Source organism: Tachypleus tridentatus, chromosome 12 (genome assembly GCF_004210375.1).
Source record: "Tachypleus tridentatus isolate NWPU-2018 chromosome 12, ASM421037v1, whole genome shotgun sequence".
NCBI classification, from domain to species: domain Eukaryota; kingdom Metazoa; phylum Arthropoda; class Merostomata; order Xiphosura; family Limulidae; genus Tachypleus; species Tachypleus tridentatus.
In genome coordinates, this window is record NC_134836.1 from 23,202,511 (window position 1) to 23,227,483 (window position 24,973).

The 24,973-nt window shown below is 30.4% G+C and overlaps 1 pseudogene across 1 annotated transcript in view; it reads right to left on the bottom strand.

The window, feature by feature from the left end:
• The window catches only part of LOC143235179 (uncharacterized), a 31,085-nt pseudogene extending 12,119 nt beyond the window's left edge, over window positions 1-18,966 (bottom strand). The window contains exons 1-9 of the transcript XR_013018960.1: window positions 18,824-18,966; window positions 16,019-16,103; window positions 14,036-14,115; window positions 12,283-12,374; window positions 10,224-10,332; window positions 9,867-9,937; window positions 7,566-7,672; window positions 2,516-2,631; window positions 1,061-1,194 (exon numbers count right to left, since the gene is read on the bottom strand). The product of XR_013018960.1 is annotated as an uncharacterized LOC143235179 (transcript). The remainder of the gene's footprint in view (window positions 1-1,060; window positions 1,195-2,515; window positions 2,632-7,565; window positions 7,673-9,866; window positions 9,938-10,223; window positions 10,333-12,282; window positions 12,375-14,035; window positions 14,116-16,018; window positions 16,104-18,823) is intronic.
• Window positions 18,967-24,973: the final 6,007 nt, after the last annotated feature.

The following is a 24,973-nucleotide window of genomic DNA, read 5'->3' on the forward strand; positions in this document are numbered from 1 at the left end:
AAACAGTGCACAACAACTTTATGTTGACCATAAGGTCTTGTTGCTGAAACCACACTTTCTATTGCACAGTTAGATACAATGTAAAATTAAGGAAGAATCATTAGAGCCTTAACTGAGAGTACAGAAAAAACAATTGTGACTTTTCATTGTTGTTAAACAAAAACCTACATAAAAGGTTATCTGTGCTCTGCCTACCATGAATAGCAAAGACTAAGTTTTACCATTATAAGCCCACAGTCTTATCACTAAGTCACTGGTGGTTACGATTTTTTTTGAAAGAACACCTAAACCTGGGTCAGTATCAAAGGTTGGAAAACTTGTCATACATTCAGAGGTCCTTTAGTTACTTACAAATTTTTAAATATTTAAGTTTTTTAAAGCACTCATTCCTAAGAACAGGATATAATGTTTGTGTATAAATGTATATAACTCTATAGTTATAAAATATTTCTTTCAGTGTTGTATTATCAATGAATACACATTATATTCTACATCAGGATTAATACTGTAAGTTAACTACTTCGTTGGTTGAAGAATGTACCAAATTCTAAACTGGATTCTTTATCTTTGTATTTATAATTTATAATTACAGGCAGAAAAGGTTTAAGTTAATACACTTAAGTGCCCAGAAGTAGATACACATGAAACTCGTTGGTTTATTAGACACTATTCTCGATATTCACATATTGTGTCTGATTTATAACATTGAGAAGACATGTATATAGAAGTTAAGAACAACAGGTATAGGTGAGAATAGTTCTACTTTACTCATTTCTGCAATTAAAGAATTGAAATGTACCTACTATGATGGCCATTCATACAATAATCTTTGATATTATAAATTGTATGCTTGAAAAACAGATAAAACAGGTTTACTAATTTCAGAAAAATAACTTGCATCAAAAATATCTTAATGTCACATACATACAAACTACAATTATTTTATCTCCAAATGTACAGTTGTTTAATCTCAACCTGTGTTGCAACAACACATTTATATACAAAAAAGGCACACCAAATATGTTACACTTAATACTAAAATTTAAAAAAATATCAACACCTGATGTCCATGCAATGTATAAAAAGGTCGACCTTCGAGCAAGTCTAATACCTTGAGGGTTGAGTCACTGGAACCTGTTAAAAGATAATTTCCTGATGGATGGAAAGACAAGCTGTTGACTCCAGAACTGTGGGCTAAAGCAAATTAAGGAAACATGTCAAAACCAATAATTGCTTGTAAAAAGTAATTGAAATATAAATAGATGTATAAAATGAAACTATTCCTTTGGTTATTAAAAGAATTACAGATTTAGATAAAAATATGTTACTAATTCAATGTTTATTCTGAATGATCTTGTTCAGTAATTCTGTTAGTCTAATTCTGTGTATTTCCCAACAACTTCCTCTATATATCTCTTTTCACATATGATATTCTCTTTGATAAGTATGAATTAAAAAATAACCACATCACTTGTTTACTGGCATTATGTTTTATTTCAAGTATTAATTAAAAACAAGAATTAAAGAGCACAAGTTTCTAAGTATGTTTATAATTTAGTTTCTTTCAATTAAACTGTTGTATTGTAGCACATTTCTTCTTGGCAGAAAGTTTACTGTGGAACACTATCCATGTATCTTATAGATTTAGTATTTTGAAAAACCACTTGAATTAAATAACTATAAGATAAAGCCGCAAAAATTTTTAATTGGATTTTTTAACACTGTGTGTACATACATTACATATTAAATCAGACATAAGTGTGGATAAATAAATAACTGATGTAGATTACAGTTTTATGTGATAATTATTGCTGGGAATTGATTATAAAATTATGTTTGATGATTGTTTAAGCATAACCAACAATAACCACTAATTAATAAATTAGTTGTAATGTAACTTAATTGAAGAACTATTTAACTAATGACTTTAATATTATTAAACATATTAATTACAGAGAGTCTTATTACTATTAAGTCTGGCTTTTGCCAATGTGGTATTCAGAATTATTTACTGCTGTGATACTATGATCTATTAATTTAATTTTGATTCTTTATCGACACACTCACTAATTCACTAATAGCAAGTGACAACGTTAATGGTGACAGAGGTTATTATGACATCACACACCTTACAATTAATGAGTTAGGGAATGAAATTTCCACTGGGAAAGAGGGAGCAGAGTGTAGTTTAATTTCTTCTGCTGAAAACACTTCCAAGTTCAAAAGAATGCAAAGTTTTTTTGATATAATAATTCAATAATCTATTATCAAAGCACTAACAAACCACTTAGTTAGGACCAGAAAACAACCATTTTTACATATAATGGAAGACTGTACATTCAGAAGAAAAATCAACCGAGATATTTTTCACTAAGTAATCTATGCTGCAATTATTTCATAATGGAATTATCCAGGCTCTGTTTCAATGGATAATTCAAGAAATCTCCCAATGAGCTGTAAATTTAAAAGGATAGTATTAGAAAAACTGATTTAGTCAATAATAAAGAGCTATTACCTTGATAATGTTGTAAGAGTTTCTTGATACGGATGTCCCACACTTTGACAGTACTATCTTGGGCTGCTGCTGCCACACAAGTTCCACTTGGGTGAAACACTACACAATTTATGTTCCTGTGAAAAAAAAAGCTTAAGGATGTTATTAGTAACTCATTGGCTTCACTCTCTGATTATCTCTAGTAATAAAACTTCACAAAATATATTATTACTACCTGAATATCAAATACGGATCTTGCAAAACTCTACAAAGTTTCACTATGCAAAAACCATAACAAAACACAAACACTAGTAACATATGAGTTTTGTACTTAAATATTTGTTTGATTATCATTATTTTTTATTACTAGTTTTGAAAATATGAACTTAAGTCTAACTAAAATAATGCATATTTTAATAAAACTAAACCCAGTAAATGTCAACTCTAGGGCCTCACAAAAAAACACACATTTGTTTAGTGAAATTTGCTAATATAGTAATTGTCTGACTCATTGATCAATTACATTCAACTAACCAATTATTCTAAAAAAATAATTTTCTTATTTTCAGTTTAATTTTTAATTTTTTTTTAAAACTCTTAATATACCTATCATTTAATATAAAACATCTTCAGACATAATGATTTAGGATTAGTTACTTTTAAATCCTTAAGTTTTGTACTCAAAAATATATTATATGTGCAATATAGTATGAAACCTGTAACAAGCTGAGAGCATGGCTGATACTCTTCTATGGGTTTCTCTCAACAAATTTTTACACGTCAACTCTACTAAAACTAAATACATTACTTTCTTCATTAAAAGTAATTGTCTTCATATCTTATATGATAAAACTAGAGAAAATTCTTGTCATAGTGGGTTGTAGATGATATATTATTCAGTAAAAACAAATTTATTCCAGTCATAGAAAAACAAAAACAATACATGTCCTACATGACAAGATTAGGTGACCTCTTTGCAGAGATTAAAATTATTCAAGAGATGGAAATAGATATATTACTAAAACAATTAAAATAATGGTGATATAAAAAAAATCTTTAATTAAAAATGTTTCAGTATGTTCCTAATTCCACTGTCAAGATGAATAGCTCAAAACAAAAAACTTAAGTATAAAAACATCACATGCTTTTAGTTAGATGTTGATACCACATGGAAGTTTAAAAAGAATGCTTTATAATTATTAATATGTTTATATTTTACAGTAGAGGCTGGATGAAACTGCATTAACCCTAAAAAACCCTTCTTTTTATCAAATATCTACAAAACTCCATGAAAATGATAATTTTCAATTTTTGATCCTTCTACTTCAATCTTTCTCTCTCAACTGATTAAAAACTATTTTATTCATCTTATTTACTCCTTATACATATTGAATTATTCCATCTCGCTATCAAGTATTAATTTCAAAAATATTTATAATCTTAAAGAATTCTCCATTCTATTATTCTGTTATAAGCAGTGTTTAATAGCTCGTGAGGATAGCGGAACATTTGCTTTCCCTTTTCAGTGCTTTCAATCTAGCTACAACATGTCATAAGTAAAGAGGAGACCTGCTTGTATTAGTAGGTTAATAATTTAATGGTGTTACGTGCTGTTAGACTGTTACTAGACTTAATGGTGTTACGTGCTGTTAGACTGTTACTAGACTATGGCCTAGTAATGTTTGATAAATACAATCAAAGGAGAAAGCTACTAACCAAGTAACTTAACTTTTTTTGAAAGAGTAAAGAATAATGAATATTAACTTGTTATAATATATTTATTAAAAAAGCACTTTTGTTCAAAGTAACACCAGTGAGATTGTTGCTTGTAAAAAGTAAGCAATGTATTAAGTTAAAGCTACGCTATTAGTTATTCAAAACAAAGTAAACACAAACAATATGTATCAACGTGGCTGTTTATGCAGATATATATTCCAATTATTTGAGTAGTTGGAATAAACAAAATTAGTAACAATCAAAACACTAATTCCGATTAGTTGATTGTTTTCATAAATTGCAACACTAATCAGTTTAACTGAACAAACAAAGTAATTGAAACTGATAATGAAAAGTTGGAATAATGGGAAACATTCAATTCAATTAGTTGATTATTTTCATTAATTTTGACACTAATCAATTTAGCTGAACAAACATGAATTAATCAAAAACAATGAAGAATTACAATGGAAAGATTTTGATTAATATGACAGTCAAAATAAGCACAAACATTTATTGGAATTATTTGATTATTTTTATTACACTAATCAATGATCAGGGGTAACCTATTAAACTAGTTAATTGAGTTAATCACCCAGAAATAGTTAATATCAAATGTTTGTTCTCAGGGCCTAAAAACCACTTTTACTTGTGTATATACATAGAGAGCATGTATTTTCAGTAACATCAGTTTTCACAAACCAACCAGACCAATGTTATGAAAATAAGCTTTAGAGGTCACTAAGTTTTGTTAATTGTACATACATCTTTGCATTGTTTTATGATATGAAATCTGTTGTCCAGTACGAGCAAAGATAGATGGTTTGAATCTTTTTCATTATGAAAGACTACAAGTGTTGTATATATAAACAAAATGAAAAAAGTATGCTTCATGATCACAATGCTGACTACATAAACTATACTAATATAAGGATTTCTTAATGTTACTGACTGTCTACCTTTCTACATTAAAGATAAAAAAGTACTGATACCAATGAAATGTACAGTGCATCACAGAGAAAATGCTCACAAGAAAAAATATTAAATTTGAGACATATTCCAAGAGAGCAGTACAGAAGTAGCACAATGTTATTATGGGATGTTTTATTCATTTATCTCTTTGTTTGTGTTTCATAGTTCAAACAAAATTATTACCATTCTAAAATCTAATAAAACTGGTGTTGAAGACATTATTAACTTTGCAAAAATCACGAACAATTACTAATCAATAACAGTTGATTCAACAGTTCAAGCATTGAAATGTATACAGATCAGTAAAACTTAGTTTTACACTTAAGATTTGTTTTTTAACTGATAGATTACATAATAATACAAAACATTGCATTTAAAATATTTTTGCTCAACATCCTTGCCTACTGATTTTAAACGCTTGTGACTTTACAAATTTTAGCATAAGTGGTTACTCTATCTACTTAAATTTAACTTCATTACCTCTCTCAACACAGGTTTGGTCAATTTGACTAACCACAAAACTTCTTTGTACTTGTTTAGTCTTTATAGACTTGATACTACTAACAGTTAATATAGTGTGTATATCTTCACAAAATGTAGCAGTCTTCCACATTCAAAATCATATCAGTGAAGTATTTATTTAATAAACTAAAATAAAGATTTGTCTATGAATATGTTAAATATTTGTTTTATACAGTATGTGTGGAAAGTGATTTTCATGTTAAGATTAACAATGCTCTTCCTCATCTCAAATTTCCTTTGTGTAATTTCTCAAATCTCCAAAATATATTTCAAAAGTTTGTTTTCAGTAATACTTTATATTTTATCTGTTATTTTCTCTGTCCTTTCTCTAGATTTCACTTTTGACTGAACTTACAACCATCCCCTCAAAAAAAAACAACTTGTAATAAATCTATATTACCCTTTTTTGGTTCTAGAATGATTTCAAATTGTAACATAAAACTCCATTCGTTTATCCCAAGTAGCGTTAACATTGTAACAACATACATCCATTTATAGTTAAATCTTATTATGCAATTGCCCCTTTGAACTGAGTCTAACTACTATCCATGCCATAACTTGTAAATCACTTGGAAAATGTGCAACTCATGTTATACTATTGAATTACATTACCCATGAGATGCTCACTTGCACATCTCCTGGAACATATTTACCATATTATTACTTACTTTAATTAATCTCAACTTAAAAATATCTCCATTTGTACATTGTAGACACTTTTATAATAATCAAGAATATAAACATGAAATAAAGTACTGACCCAATCTTCTCACTGTTCATTGTTGATGAGACTTAACCCTACTCTTTTATACCAATGGTAGTAATGAGCTAAATCATTTTTATTTGATTAAATTATGTACCAAAGAACATGGAATAATAACATGTAAAATGTAGACAATTTTTCTGGCTTTCCACCTTTGTGATAAAACCTATTATAAATTCATCCAAGCTAGTTGTTGGCTTTCCCATGGGAATGAACTTGAACTCTGAGCACAACTGAAAGTTATCTGTTCAGAACATGGCATTATACAATACGTCATTTGATATATAAAAACTTTGGTTTTCTATTAGTTATATATAATATATAACTAAATATGAGACAACTATTAATAAGTCCTCAAAGATAGTATGTGACAACTGAGTGCAGCAGGAAGAGTCTGATTTTCTAAACAATAGCACTGTAAGAAAAAAAAGCTACAAAATTATGGTTTGTATAAGCTTTGTTGATTTCATAGTGAGTACTTTATGTTTAATTTCATACTTTTTTGAGACGTGGTAGGTGAAACAGAGAAGATTACTAGAGAAATTAAGGAACTTTAAAATATTGCTTTGTAGAATCAAGAACTTCAAACTTATACACTATTAAAATATGGATTATTTGTTATTATTTTATGCTGTTAATTGGTATAACATAAGCAAAAAGCTGAACTGCTTTTGTACAAATTATAATTATATAAGTTATTGTATCTTAAATTTGTTTGTATCATGATTAGTAAAGGGTACCCCTGTCAATATGGTTAACTAGTTATATTTATGAAAATCACACTGCTGATCTAAATTCTTTATTTGGGATATCAAACTATAACTAAAATTTTGACTGGCAAAAAAAGCATTATTTAAAAAAATGTATATTAGATCTACATTATACAGCTACAAATCTATATAATCTATAGTTCTGACTATTTCAAATCTGACTTTTTTACATCAAATTAACACGTAGTTATTATGGTAATTACGTTAATTTTCAGCTAGCATTTGCTATAATACTAGTACATGACAATTATATTGCTTTGAAGCAATCACTTGCTCTGATTTTTTCAACTTTTAAATTCCTTAAAAAGTAAAATATACTTTCACTTACCCTCCTTGTTCTGGGAATGTATGCACACACTGTTTACTATTTGTGTCCCAAATTCTGACAGTTCGTCATCTCCACCAGACACAATTAGTCGGCCATCACAAGAAAAACTAAGTAAAAAAAAAAAGTTGTTGATGGCTTATCTAACCAGAAATGACAACTTATTATATTGATCAAACATAATTTGTCAGTGTAACCACATGCCAAAATCATACAATATGTGTACACACACACACACACACACACTACAAGTGTATCAAAGGTCATAAATCTGGATTGGTTATTAATGTACACGACATAAATTCCTTTTATAGCAGTTTGTGAAAATAAATGTTTAAGTGAAGCCTAGACACAGTAATAAAGAATTGTAAGTACCAAAAAGAGATTCTTGAGCAGTGAAAAAAATTACCCTAAAACATTCTGATGTCCAATTATTTTTTTTTCTTTCTCTCTCTCTCTAAATACACAAACAATTCTTAACATTATGTCCAGGAGGCTTCATACATAAATATCATTATGTGGCTAAGACCTAAAACTTGCTTGGCTATCCCATATGAAACAAAGATTTAGATTGAGAACAAAGTGGCCATGAGCATAAACATTTTTGTAATGGTTTCTAGTATTGGGTAGGTTCTTTCATATAATTCAGTAGAAAAGAAGAATGCAAAATCCAGTATATTTAATGATAAATTTTATTACTTGAATTTCAAATTCAATAAGATAATTTTAGGCTAATGTTCACTGATGCTAAAACAGAAATTTTCCTTATTTGCTAACTTTTTGCACAAGTAAATCATTATTTCTTCATTTAAACACACATTTAATATTCACAAAACTGAACTAAGTAAATAGGTGTAGTAATCAAACTAAAACTGTCAAATGTTGACCAGGAATATTCAGAAGTTACTGTGTGATTTAGTTTGAGTAAATGAATCTTCTCGCAAAAGCAAAAAGGTGTACAGCAGAATGCATCTTTATATTAATTCTAAACAACACAATACAGTGGTAACACAGCATCACAACACCAAAAAGAATAAGCCTGATGAACAACAATGTTGTCTTTCTGCAAAAAAGGAAAATAAAAGGTAAAGACAGAAACCAATCTTCCATCTCATCAATGATCGCCCCCTACCCTTAAGTAACAGTTGTATAAAAAATGTCCAGCAAAACTCAATGGATTAATGAGATTTAATTTTAACAAGAGCAAAACAGATTATTAATCTTAGACCTACAAGAGGATTTATGTGTCTAAATTTGTTTGTTATTATTATCCAATTCTTGTAAGGCTACTAGAGGAACCAATGGTTCAACTGCCTGATGACCCTACATAGCAGTATAAACATCATACTGAAAATTATTTTTTTTTTCTTTTTCAAGATTGTATTTCTCAAAAGCTTAGCATAGTTTAGTAAAAAAAAAAATGACACCAATAAATTTGTATTTGTGATTATTATTAGATGTGTTACACTATTTCTATTCCACCCTTATAGTTTTAAGCTAAACTGCTTCTGTACAAATTATAATTATATAAGTTATTGTATCTTAAATCTGTTAAGGTCATAAAAACAATTTTGCACAATAAACAGATTAATTGTATGCATGTGCTACAAATCTGTGTATACAATTGCTGTATAATTGAATCCACATTCAATACTTCCATAATAAACAAAAAAGGAAAAACTACATAACTTAAGATCTAAATGTTCACTCTATATCTACCTATTGTGAGCATTTTCAGTTCCAACTACACTGTTGTGCAAGAGCATGTAGCTAACCTAATGGTGGTTAAAGGTAAAGTGTAGATTATTAAGCTTTTCGGTGAAGTGCGATAAAGTACTGGTTTCAAACAGGAATTTTTTATATGTATAAGCTGATTAAATCTTGGATGAGCAGTCAATCAACTGCATTCAACTTAAGTGTAAACAAAGCTTATGTAACTGATCATATGCGTTTAAAGAAAAGGCCTTTTATATATATTTCACACAATACCAGATGTTAAGAAAAATGTATATTTCACCATTCAAACTTTAAATACAATAATTTGAAAGAGTGGTGTAAAAAGAAATTGCAAGGTAAAGGTGCTTTACAATGAGAGATTGACAGTACAAGGAGCTTTTAAAAGAAGCTCAATATGCAGAGGTGAGGGATGACCTCCAGAAAATTAATACATTAATATAATTTACACTTGCTAAATAAGTGAAAGATGTAAAAGTGAGGGAGTGATGACATTTCTAGTTTTTATGCCCCTGATTTGAAAGAACTACTGATAAAAGTACATGCACAAACAATAAAAATTTTTTTTACCGAGCAGACTTCACCCAATTACAATGCTGTACTAAAGAAAATAAAAACTTCTGCCGATGAGTTGCCCAAACCTAAAGGAGATAAAGTACAATATTAACTCACATATTCCTCAATAGTTCTACCAAATGACACAATGGTTTACATCTATCATTGAAAAATACTCAGTTTAAAACTTGATATGAATATACAAAATAAAAACAATCATTGACTTGGATGTCGTGTTTCATCACTTATCACTGGAAGTTAAAATATCAGTTTAAGATAATGTATTGACTTACACTGAAATATAGTGTTAAATCAATAATAAAAGAATATATTCTATATATTGTACTATCTAATAACATTTTGACCAAGTACCTTCACAGACTTGTCATCCGAGGCTGTTACCAAAAACTGACCACAATTAGAAAAATCCACGCTTCTCACAGTTGCTGTATGAGCTCTAAATGTAGTTGATTCACTTTTCCTACAGAATAGTTTTATTTATTAACTAAATAAAAATTATGTAGTTAAGTTTTACTAATTTCATGTACAGTTCATATACAATTTTTATACAGAAACTATACAAATTGACAGTTATGACATCTGCACATCAGTTTTAAATAGAATCCAAGAATATCTTTTAACACTAAAAGTCAACTAAAAGCTATCTTTATGGAACACAACATTGATACCTTAATATTCCTGAAAAGAAAAGATTTATTTTGTATCTTTTCTATATGTGAAAAACTTAGTAGTCATTCAGAATAAATACCCTAATTATTGATATGTCACTCAAATTACATGCAATTTCAAATAAAGCTTGAACATGCCACATCTAAATACATTCAAGGCAGAGTTTTTGTTGTTTTCTTTATAACTAGCATAATTTAAAGATGTTAAGTTATAGTGCCCACTGTAAACCAAATGGGGTGCATGATTTTTCATGTACATAGGTGGCGTACTAGAATATTCCATTCTCAGTAAGATTTGAAAGGTACATTGTCGTTGACCCAAATTTCCAAGACAAATAAGTTTTAGAGAGCATGTACACCTCCACGTAGAGGAAATACACCTAATGCAGTACTAAGCTTATTTTATATGTTCATTCTATAGTCTATTCTATAAGTGATCTACCAAGGTATTTTTAGACATTTCTCAAAGACAGTTTTGGTGGAGATATATCATTGATTCTCTAGTAACATCAGCATCACCATGTTTAAACTTAGAAATTCTCTAGAGTTAAACTCTCCAAACTTAGAGCAAACCACAATACAAGTAGCCCCTGTAGCTTGACAGAAATATGACATTATTGCTTCTGTATTTAATTTCACACTCTCTCAATGTAAAGAATCTCCATTTTCTTCAAAATCTCTGTAGTGGACCCATAGAATGCCTTGTGATATCTTGTGGACTTGTCTATTTTTATCTCTGTTGTTGTTGTCGTAAATATGAATTGATTTTACCATGTTCAGTCTCTGTTCGATAACACAGTCATGTTTACAGCTTTTACTCTCAAAGTTTTTCCCGTTTGAATCTCTAGTTATTTGTGTTGCTACTCTTACCTGTAAATAATCAGTGAATCTAAGGAAACTACAAAATAAGAAAAGTAGGAGATTCAATATATTCATCTTATGCTGTGAATAATAAAAATGTGAGAGCTCAATCAAATAATCCACAAAAATATTTAAGGATGATAACATAAAAAATTCATAATATTTGTAAGTATAAGAAGTTCTATATCTTCAGATTTGAGAAATCTTCAATTAACAGGGATAGAAAGTTTCAAATTTAAATAATGGATTTATTTATATGTGTATATGAACATTTTAACACCTACTTTATTCCTTTTCTAATAATGAACACATGGTTTTAACTACATTCACTCTTTTCATGCACATACTTATTGGGCTTACATGTTTATAAGTCATCTTTTCATTTTGGTTTTAAATGAATATTTTCTTCACCATGATTATATTCTTATAATACATTTGTTACTGTTAACTCTTCAGTGTTAATAACATGACTGCATGTCAGAAGATACATGGGAGCATATGATTGTTATATTTAATTACATCAGCTGTTTTGTTCTGTTAAAAGTAGGCTCATGATCTGTAGGGTTCCTTCCTCTTGATAAAGCTGCAAGGTGAAACGTTGAGGAATTAACACTTTTCACTAGGTACTGGCTGTTTATCTTCATAAAACATGTTTACACTTTGCTATTTGAAATATTTTAGTTTATTTATTATTTATTTTAATGTAGCTTTTTAGACTATTTTTTTAATTATGTTTCAAAAGTGTGCAAGATAAATATTATAATAAATGCTTACTATTGCTACTGAGAAAGATATTTTTCAAATAACAAACTTTGCTGAGCTTGAACATTTCTAGAAAAATAACTGAACAATTAGATCTCTGACTAATTTATAAGACTTACATATTTGGGATCCAAAGGCGCACAGTTTTGTCTCTAGATGTAGAGGCCACAATGTGGCCAGATGGAGAAAAAATGACAGAAGTGACCATATCCTATCCATAAAAAAAATTCATACAACTAAGATATTTCTCACCCAGTGATTAAAGAGAAAAAATGGACTTCAATCCTATTATTAGAAGCTTCATGTACTGATATGATACCATTAAACTACAGATATTTTTTAAAGATATTTCTCTTTGGACAAACAACTGCAAAATTGTCTAAAAAAAGCACAAAGTTAGAAAAAAATCCATTTATAAAATGATACAAGAAAAGTTAATTAGTTCCAAAACATTGAAATATATTGAAAAAACTTTCAAAAACAACTGGTTGAAGAGTTTGCAAACATAATACAAGTTGTTGGTCAGCAATACAGATCTCAATTTAATCTGCTGTCAGTGATACAAGGAGAAAAAATACATTAATTATCAAAATTCTACAATAAAATATCACAAGCTAAATAGCATGAAATTTTATATTTATATATAACTGGTAAAGTTATGATACTTGTTGCAATTAAATTTCAGTATATAGTAAAGAGAGTATATATAGTATGGTATATATATATGTAAACATCTTACAACTGAAATATGTAACCAATGTAGCTGAGATTGCATTTGTTAGTTCCACCAATTTAGCTACATTGCTCCAATTTGTAATTTGTTTGTTTCTGAATTTCGTGCAAAGCTACACGAGGGCTATATGTGCTTGACGTCCCTAATTTAGTAGTTTATGACTAGTGGGAAGGCAACTAGTCATCACCACCCACTACCAACTCTTGGGCTACTCTTTTGCCAATGAATAGTGGATTGACTGTCACATTATAATGCCCCAACAGCTAAAAGGGCAAGTATATTTGGTGCAACAGGGATTTGAACCCACGAACCTCAGATTATGAGTTGAGCACATTAACCACGTAGCTATGCTGAGCCTCTTATCTGTACCTCTGCATCTGTGCAAGTGGTATACGAGGTCTGTTCAAAAAATACGCGGACTGACGTCATAAAACAAAATGTACTTTATTTAGAAGTTACAGGTCTGGGACCCCTTCAAAGTACTCTCCTCCCCAACACACACACTTATCCCAGCAGTGTTTCCACTTGTTGAAACAGTTCTGGTACGTTTCTTTTGTAATGTCCTCCAGCTCCTTCGTCGCATTTGCCTTAATCTCAGGAATTGTCTCAAATCTTCTTCCTTTCAAGGGTCTTTTGAGTTTGGGGAACAAGAAAAAATCGCAAGGAGCAAGGTCAGGTGAGTAGGGGGGGTGGGGAAGAACAGTGATCGAGTGTTTGGCCTCATTTGTGTAATGAAGATATATGCAATCGGGAAATGGCATCATAATCAGCTGATCTGTGCAAACCTAGCGACACCAAGCGGATTCCCCTGGAACCAACTGGAGCAGTGCAATTCAAACAGTCCAGCGTCATGATTTTTGAACAGCCCTGGAGCAGCAATTCAAACAGTCCGCGTATTTTTTGAACAGCCCTCGTAGTTGATGTAATTGCTTACAACAGATTAGAAATGAAAGCATTCACTTTCAAACTGTTATTCAAATAGTTTTTTTTTTAATCATCATTTAAAGCAAAAGAAGGTAAGGTACATATACTTGTATATCTTTAATTTATAGACATACAGGCTTACCTTTCATCACAGAGTGTATTGTTTACATTCTACTATGTTTAAATACTATAATTGCTAGAACAAACATATGCACCTTGTGACCAATGAATCTGTAGGCTCTCATTTGCTGTTTGAAGTGCCATATCATCACACAACTGTCAGCTCCTCCAGATGCTAAAAGGAGAAAACAAATATATACATCTATGTTTGCATGTTAAAAATCAAATACATCAGCACCAATTCTACAAAAAAATCTTATACCACCACAACAGTTCTACGTTTGATTATTTAAAAGTAAACTCCATGATGTATGGTCTGAAAGATTGCTAATTTAATACGAAACTAGTACACTGAAAATATTTGATAAAATATTATTAAAACATCTTCAGCATAACATTAAGTACTAGCTTTATGCTCTGTAATATAACATCCTTGTGGAATGATAATTTCTATAATTGATCAAGAAATGTTCAAATAGTTGTCATTAAGTCAATAGAGATCAGGCTTAGTAATTTGAATTCTTTAGTTGCCAGAATGTGGAAATTCATATTAAATGCTCATTTACTCATTATAAAAGTACAAGGATTGTACAATTGGCTGTATAAAGTTAGAAACAACTACATCACATAATGCAAATGCATCAACTGTTTAAACAATGAGCACCTTGAACTATAAAGATGCGTGAATCTGGTGGAAGAGGAAGTTAGAATAATGTTGAAGTGCCTTATGTATAACTTTGAAAATATTTTGTTTGCTTAAATACTAAGATATATATCAAGTTTTAACATAACATTAATAATTATGGATTTCATTTTTATTTGCTTAAGTGCACAGCTATTCAAAGGACAATTGCTCTTTGTCCACCATGGTGATCTAATCCTGAGTAATGACTGCAAAATTACTGATAACTACAGATTTTAAAAAAAAAAAGTGTTCACTGTTCTTACCAATGCAGATTTTTCTGTGTATCTGAAAAATCCTGCAAAACTGATTTTGCAAAGCTACATATTTACAAAAGCCTGATTTTACAAAATACTTAGTATTTTACCTCCAATCCACTAAAAAAAAAAAAAAGAGTACAGTCTCTACTAATGACCAGAATGGAGAAAAATCAAAGTATCAATGGTATAAGCTACTAATATACATAAATGTTTATAATAAACTTAGAGTAAAACTTTAAGGTAAAATTTTACCTAAGGTCTGAATCGAAATTATTCTCTTAAGGTCTCAAGTCTTACCGTGAACACACACACACACACACACACACAAAATTATTCTAATTAAAATTATACTTGCACATTTTATGTATTTACTATTACACAATAAAAATCATTACTATACAATATACAACAAAAAATTCACTGGTAGCATCAGTACAGGAACTTTTCTATTTTCTGAAAGTCAGCCAGACTCCTGTTTGTGTAATCCCTGGGATTGATATCTAGTTCTCAACTATTAGATATGTGAATTATATTTAGATATGTAGAAAAAACAAACTCCAAAAGTTAATATAATTCTTTGAAATAAAAAAAAAGTTTAAGCCATAACTGGTAAGTCCTCAAAGGAAACATTAGCATGAAAACAAAATGCAGCATTCAATTTAGGATGGTCACAGTGCAATAATAATTTAAAATGCATCAGTAATAGACTTTCAAATTAGTATTTAACATTCCAATGATGTGACAGACAGGACAATTATTAAATGATTGTTGACAATGTTGAGTATCAAAAATATACTGAAAATCAGTTTTATTGTAGGTTGTGAAAACTTTAATATATTCCTTGTATTAAGCCATAAAACATTTAATGAGTTTATTATTAGCTGGATTTCAAAAACTTCAAGGTTTTCAAGTTTTACCCAAGATTCAAAATAATTTTGTTTCATTTGTGCAAACATTTAATAAATAAAGAATCTTTTTGTGAATAAAAACGACAATATCTATATATACTTAATTACTCAATTTTGTAAGAACCAGTAAAGAGAGAACTTTTTTTTTCGAGATGACCCAAATATGGTCTATATCAGCATCTCTTTCTAACAGTTACAAAACATCAAATAATCAGACCTTAAACGTACCAAGTTGTTTCAAGTTGGGGTTAAAGTCTACACTTAAAACTACATCTTTATGACCCTTGAAATGCCTTTCTAATGTCGGATCCTCCTGAAATAGTAAAAAAATAACAAAAAAGCAGTTTCATAAAAATATAAATTCAGACAAAACACAAAATTTACTGTTCTTATATAACCCTAGATTATTGATAGGACCTCACCAGCTTTTTAAGCAGTTTTCCAAAATATTTACAAGCATACCAAGTTGTTTGAGATTCCATGACTGTTGGTTACAGAGCCCCTAATAACATAGGAGTCAGAAGAAAAGTGGGGAAGGGACAAAAATATTAATATTACAGTACTTGTAAGGATTTTTAAATTTAATGACTAAACTGCTGAGGTCACATTTATTTATAGTTTTGGTCCTGTTACTATAGGGTATCAATAAGTTAGAAAAAGCATAGAAATGAGCCATTAGAATTATATCTATCTTATGATATTTAACCTAAGATGGGAAGCTTTGAGTTTCAAACTTGTTTTCTCAGGAATACAGAAGAACTAGGAAGGTACTTAATACAAGTGTTTGTATTTGTTTGGGGGTTTAAATTGTCATGCTACGAGATGTCCACTTTTGGGTGAAAGAAAATTATACAAGTACTAACTAAGTATAAGAAGGTAGGACAATTATATTTCAAAGGTCTAACAGCAGAATTTCTAATTGATAATTTTTTTGGTTAGTTATACATTTATGAAAGATTCATCTGATAAAATGGTTTGTTTTGCTGGTTTGAGCCCTTTTAAAATAGAAATGTGAAGGGCCCTATTTAAGATGAATTAATTTGAAGAATTTATCTGATGTGTTTCATCTTTTTAACAAGTAACTTCAATGAGCTAAATCATCTTCTATCACAATATCTTTTATGTTGTTTTACCTTAAAATACCATAAACTTGGGAATTAATTAAATTTATCTTGAGGTTTTGTAAAACAAGAAATTCCCTATGAAAACTAAAATATAGGTTGAAAAGAATTGCAAGTCCTACATCTAAATCCTTAAATTTTTGTCAATTATGTGAGAAAACAAAATATATTAGTCTAAGTCATTAAGTGATCAAACACATGTATCTTACTCTATGATCTTGAGTACAACATACCAGATGTCTTTCACCTAAATGTCCTTATGACTCAAATTGAAATTTCCAGTTTGTGTCAGTAAAATAATCATAAACTATCATGTAAGAGCAAACATAATAATTAGATTTTCCTTTCTTTGTATAGAATTCTAAAATATGATCTACTCAGCAAAAAAAATGAACTCTGTAAATATATAATGGCATCATATCAAAAAGATGTTAATGAGACCACACAGCTATCCTAAAAACCATCACTTTCTACATCAACTGGAAAACTAAAGATTAAACGTCGTGGCAAAAACTGACTACCCAGGCTTAAGATATCTTTAAGTATAAGTTGTGTAGCATCAAAATATGTTTGCTTTGTTTAATTTTGTGCAAAGCTACATGAGGGCCATCTGTGCTAGTTGTCCCTAATTTAGCAGTGTAAGACAAGAGGGAAGGCAACAAGTCAACACTACCCACTACCAACTCTTAAACTACTCTTTTACCAATAAATAATAGTGGGATTGACTGCCACATTATAATGCCCTCACAGTTAAAAGAGTGAAAACATTAAACACCAATAAATTATAAATAGCTTGAATTACAGATATGTATTGAGATAATCTAAGATATTCATTCTCTCATTATGTTACAGTTTAAAGTATGATGACTTAATCTTCTAAGAGTAGTCATTGTGTTTCTCTATTAATTTATTTAGGTCTTCACATTTATTATAGAATTATATTAATGGAAATGATTATGTAATTCTGTAGATTTAATTGTTTCAAGTTTTATGAGTACAGCTTAATTGGTTTTAATATATGTTGCATAAAAACACAACTTATTGCTTTAAAAGTCAGTGGTAACAATTGTTAAAGAGGATATTTGCACAAAATCGTAACAAACAAGTTGCAAACTTACTTTAATTGAGCAACATGTTCACCTTAAATCTGCTATAACTGATAAAGCATGTTTTTTTTTCATAAGTCATTGAATCGTTTTTATTTTGTGCTTTTTAGTATACATTTCAACTTGAGTACTATTTTTATTTTTGACACATGACAATTTTAATATGTAGCATTGCTAGTTGAAAATTAAATATCTAGATCTGTTTTTATCATTTATTTGGACCATGGATGGATCTTAATTATTTAAAAATAATAATAAAAATGCAAGCTACAATATGACAAGAATTTAGTTTATAATATTACTAATACCATCAGTATTACTATTAGTTGCCCCCACTAGTTCAGCGGTAAACCTATGGATTTACACTGCTAAAATCAAGGGTTCGATTCCCATCGGTTGGCTCAGCAGATAGCACAATGTGAATTTGTTGTACGAAAACACACATATACACATTACTATTGGTCAAAGTTCTACAGTTCAGCCTAGTAATAGTGTAGTTCTGGTTGTGGTAGCAAGGAGGGTCACTTATTTAAATCATTATTTTAACTTAAAATTAAAACTTAAATACAAATTATATGAATAATTTCTAAACGCACAATTTGCAAATAACGATGCCACTAACAAAACTGTAAAGTGTAAGCTAGCCTAATTTTCAAAGTAACGATCTATACAAATATTTTTATTTGTATTGCTGCTAGTACTAGTTTACATAACGCTGTAGTACTACTACTTGACATTGGTAACGATAATATCGTTTAAAACGCAAGTGCTTAAGGCTGAATAATCAATAACCTATTGAAACTTACAGCAACTGTTTCCATTTCTAACTGTTAAATTTTAGAAATAACGTAAATAAACTATTCCGTTAATACCAATCCCTTTATAGAAACTTCAAATTTGGAGGGGTAAATCTATTTGACCAGTAGATGTTTTTATGCGTCTTTAGCGACCCCTATAGTAAAATAAAATCTGGTATTATTCTATGCCGTGTAAACGACTTATGCTTATTTTGAATTTAAAGACCAGTGTTTCTTGTTTGTAAAGTTCAATAAAAGTTAGCTTACATTTTAATGAATTGAAAACTTATATTTATAGCTAAACAAGAACAGTATGTTAAACGGAAAGCTACACAATGGGTTATTTTGCTTTGTCAATCGCAGGTATCAAAACTCAAATTTTAACAAGTTAAACACCTGGACTTACGTCTGAGGCACCGTAGGGCTTCTAGCTATTAACACGACAGTGTGAGCAAATTAGATATACTTATAACTGTTTATCACCACAGCCAGTGTTAAGTATTTAGAAATTCATTACTGGCCAACAGTGTATAGATATCTACATAAATATGCCCCCTAGCGGCTCTGCAGACACACTGGACTATCTGTGATCTGTTCAACACGGGTATCTATGTGCTTAATTCCAAACAAACAAACTATATAAATAGATTAGTACTGTATAGTGTATGCCCATGTAAATACTTTGCAGGATGTAAATGGATCTTTACCAAAATTGGTATGGTGGTTCACTGGTTCTATGTGGAAGTACATACAATTCTTCAGTTCCGCAGTTTAATATTTTTATGGATGGGTTTTTCGTTTTCTAACTCCACTTTACTCTTGTAGGAGCTTCACCAAACTTGGCACGAAGGTTTGTTGGGTCCATGCAACTTCATATTTTGTGTTTTGCAGATTTTAAAAACACTTTTGCGTAATTACAATTACATATAGTGGAAGCAAATTTTCATGTTCAACTATAACCTTCCATTAATCATGATACCCAGTATGGCCAGGTGGTTAGGGCGGTCGATCACAATCTAAGGATCAAGGGTTCGAATCCCTGTCCCACCAAACATGCTCACACTTTCAGCAGAGAGAACGTTATTCGTTGGAAAAAAGTAGCCCAAGAGTTGGCGATAACTAGCTGCCTTCCTTCTAGTCTTACCTATTAAATTAGGGATGGTTAGCACAGATAGCCCTCGTGTAGCTTTGCTCGAAATTCAATACAGAGAGATTATACAATCAACTTAAATATATATATATCTATTAAGTATTTTAGTCATTTTTATGTTTATTTGTTATTAAGCACAAAGTTTTAAAAAAAGGGCTATCTATTCTTGATGACGAGAAGGGCTATCTATGATCTGCCCACCACGAGTATCAAAACCCGGTTTCTAGCAGCATAAGTCCGCAGACATACCGCTGTGCTATTGGGAGGGTAGTCATTTTTAAACAATTAAAGAGTCACTAATATTAATGAACATTATGTAGGTATATTTCACACTGTTGGTAGAGGTATTCCTTCACGTAAATCAAGGGATGACAAGTCGAGTAATGTTAAATATATGTGTTGTAACTTTTTCTTTCTTCGATTGGTTCTTTCAAATTATTTGATGCAATTAATTCGAGATTCAGTCCACATAACGATAACAATTTAGTTTGTTTTTATTTCAATGTTTCTAAATCCCATTTGTAAATTATTACATCGTAGAAATGTTTCATTTTATCACTAATTGATTTAAGTTTATATTATGTAAAGTTAAGAATTAAAATTACGCTGATGATATTTCGTAATTTTTCTATACATTCTGTGTAAGGCTCTTGTGAGAGACTATTTTGTGTGTAAGAGTATAAAAGTATAATGGCACTTTTAATAAAATATATCATCAAAACCATAATATATTTACTTCCACTTTTACTTTGTGGCAGAGGACCAAGTACATCAACATCAACTCTCCAAAGTGATGCAGTAATGCAATTCTGTTGTAGTTTCCCATGTTGTTTCTTTCATGGGCCTTTAGTGAGTGTAAAACATAATTCATAAGGTTTATACCATTTCTCTCTCAACTCAATAGAAGCATTCTCTCACTTTTTTTAGTGTCTTTTTGATGTTTAAATCTCCAGCCATTGGAAAGTTATTTACATCTATAATTGTTACTTCTGTCCACAAATATGTTCCACTTTCGACATAATAAGCCATGTTGTATGCATAATGAATCCTATTATACCCAAAACATTTTTGCCTTTGGGCTAGCCGGAGTAATTGATTTTTACGAGGGTCTTCATGCACTATTCTTACACCACAGAATGATTGATTTTAAACTCGTATCTTATACGTGAGCATCGTTTAATTGAATGTTGGACTAAGTTGGTTTTTAATCATCACTTGTATATGTCACAACTTGGATTATACTCTGGTGTACCTTATTTTGGTAATCTTTACTATACTGTGTACCCTCTTTTTATAGCGTTTAGATTCATCAGAAGAGCATATTTTTTTATGGTAATGCCCCAATATTACCATCATTCTGTCTTTAGGGCAATGTACAATATTCAGCTTTTATTCCTGGAGTTTTTGGAGCCATCATGCTATTTTGTTTCCTAAGTTGCAAAAAATCACCAACCACTTCAATGCTCCATAATCTGTTAACGGGAACATATTATTATTTTTTATTATAATATCATTTATAAATTTAAAAACAATTATCAGCTATATGAATAAAGTACACTGAAACTAACAAAAGAACAAGTACATGCAGTACTATAAATAAAAATATCGTTATCATATCATTTTCAATGAGGAATGGTTTCAAAAAGATTTTTTTTTATAATTTAAAAGGTACTAAAATAATTTTATTTTGTATGTTTCTAGCTTAATTCACAGTACGTTTTAAGAACATCGGTTTTATGACGAGGATAGTATTTTATTTGTTGCTTACCATTGAACCACCGGGAAGGGGAGGCATGATAAAAAGCAAAATGTAACCACACAAAATATTTTTATTGAGTTAAGGTCGTTAAGCTTCTAGTAACAGCTATATTTATTTAATGTATATATGCATATTTTACTGTGTAAAGAATAGTTTTCATATATGGGTGCTACGCAGAATATTCCATATATATTCTAGGCTTTCCTGTACATTATTGCCATTTCTAATGAAATGTTTAAAACCTGGCATAAATTTGTTTTTATGTATTTTCTTTTCGGAATGTAAACGAGGGAGAGGAAATAGGATTAAGCCTGTTTATAAAATTTAGCACAGACTAATTCAGTTCACGTATGGAAAAAATACGTTGCTCAATAAATTAATTTGCATTAGTTAACGAAGTTTGGGTGTAACCTCATCCGTTGAAAAATGACTAGCATAGTAGTGACACGTTTTCCATCAATGATTTTATTATTCACAAAAGTACACATGAATGTTGTCGTATAATACAGTAATTTTGGTTACATGTTTCTTAATAAATAATTTCGTGTATTACAATCATTTGGGTTATAAGTAACGCAGTAAGTAGTTCAGTTAATGCAGCCATTTTTGGCTATAGATTTCTCAATGAATAGTTTCGTGGTTTCCGTTTATTATGGTTATGGATAACGTAATAACTAGTCTCATGTGGTACAATAATTTTGGTTTCAAGTAACACAGGGAGCGGTCTAACGTGTTACACTCAATTTCATTATAAGTAACGCAACGATTGGCCTAATGTAGTACAGATATTTTAAATTTGGTTGAAGTACTCAGGCTTATCAATTAGTGGCGAATATAATATTTCCAAACTAATGTAATGATTATGGTAACATTGTCTTGTGTTCTTCATGAAATAACTGGAATAGAGATCTTAGATTATTAGTGAAGAACGTGTGGTAGATTACTTTCAAATAGTTGTGGATATATCACTTAAATCATAATACGTAAATCAATACTCGTGTAATATTCTTCACGAGCATAGGAAATTGTATTGGGGACATACCACTTGAATCCCACTAAATGAATCGATACTCGTGTAATTTTCCTCACATGCTTCCTAGAAATTGATCTAGAAAAATGTGTCTTGGATTTCCTATTTTTTTGACACATTGATGAAAGAAAATATTACCTAAAAGTTCTTAATTTCTGGTTTAGACTACTTCATTCTTGGAACGGAGGTAAACGAGGGTAATTTTTATAATTTCTAGATATATTTGTGTATTACAAATATGTAAGTTTGTGCCAACGTTGTCATAGCGACGTTACACAGGATTGTCTTTTTCTAGCATCTTGATGGTGGTTACCCACTGATACTTTTTTGCCTTCCAAAGAATTACTTTTCTTGAACTATACTCTCTATACAAATATACTTTGTCTAAGTTGTGCAGAAGGTAACGCTGCACTCGAAGTGCTGAAGAACGGAGTTATTAACCTTGTGCTTATTTCTACGTTTCTTATTCAGAGTATTACGTTTGTTAAATTTTTTACATAGTCTCTGTTAAAAAGACTTAAATAAAATATGTACCAGTGCTTAATTAAGACAGTTTTATTACACTGGTTGTATACAACATTTACGAAAGAATAAAATCAAACTATTTAATGGACTCGTGGAGCATTTTAAAAATAATTTATAGATCAGTTATGTTTATAATCGGACTAGTTTTTCCCATCATCTCAAGGAGATTCGCTGAAATTTGGGTTTGTTAAATGTTTTGCATTTATTGGGATGTTAGATATCTTTATTTAAAAATATGTTAGTTTCAAAATCTGTTATTGTATCACATGCTACATTCGAGTAACAGCCGTAGCTTTGTGAGAGAAAAAAAAAACCTTTTTTTACAATGCTTCTTTTCTTATAGGATAGGTTAAGATCATTCCATGATTTGATTTTCTTACCAGAAATAAATAAATTTTCAGAGCACTAAACCTTTTGAAACAAAATGTTTATTCGTTTTGAAAATGTAGCGCAAAGTTACGTAAGAGTTATCTGTGTATAGCTTGAGACAAGACAGCTAGTCAACTCTGTTCTGATTGGGTAGTGGGATTTAATTGTCGTGTTTATAGCGCACCCACAACCCCAAAGTGCGAAGAGCGGGTTTTTGCGACAACGGGACGCAAGCTTTGGATCCTCAAATACATATTCTGTACACTGTGCCACGCCCGGCCTTTAGCAGTATGAACGTATTATAATAATAAAAAGATGTATTCGCTTATGTAATGTCAACCAATACTGATATAACTGGACTAACGAGTCCATTTGTTTAAAATCATGCAAATTAAAATAAACGTTATGTGTTGTTTTTACAAATTTGAAAGCGATATACCTTCAAACCATTAGCACCACCACGTGTTGGCACGTGTATTGTTGCAGATGGTGTGTTTGTATCGGCTCATGATTATCCAAAGCATTTTATGTAGATATTCTAAATGGGGATATAACACAAGATAAACCGCAAAGAGTGCGCTCTTAACATCTGTGGTGACACAGTTTATGTAGTTAATACGTCTGTTCTGTAATTAGATTTGACAAGAAAAAATAGCAAACAAACCTTAAGATTGATCAGGGACGTTTATAAAGCGGTGTATAGACTGTGTCTTCAGACCAAACATTTTTATATTGTGTCTCTTAACTGTAAATGTTGATGGAAGACGTGTGTCCCATCCCAACCCGAATTCACGTCTGATAAATATTTGTATCTAAATTAAGAAGGAAATGTGCCGATAGGTTACGGACCAGTGATTATACAGAGAATGTAACAAATAACACTGAAGAAGGCGTAACATATACATTTATATCACGTAGTGACTTGATCTGTTTGTCTGTATGTCCTTAACTAAAATATACCAGCTTCCCGACTTCTGATCACAATGACATTTTCTGGATTCGTGAATATACATGCCAGAAGGATGTTAAAACACCTTATTTTTATATTCCCTCATTTTTCGAGTTTGATATACTTATTTCAATTTCCTTCCTTGATACTATCTATGAATGACGCACACTCATGCCGTCCCGCTATCCTCATGAACGCAACAAAACAAATGTCAGTTCTGGCTTGGGTACCTTAGTTTGTTTCAGTTAATACTCACAGCCCTTAGGATAGTGTCATACTAGCAACAGCATGACATAATGTATAATACAATTATATACATGTATCATCTAAACGTTAAAACTCCACGTCTTCCTGGTTTGGCTTTGCTAAAATTGCCT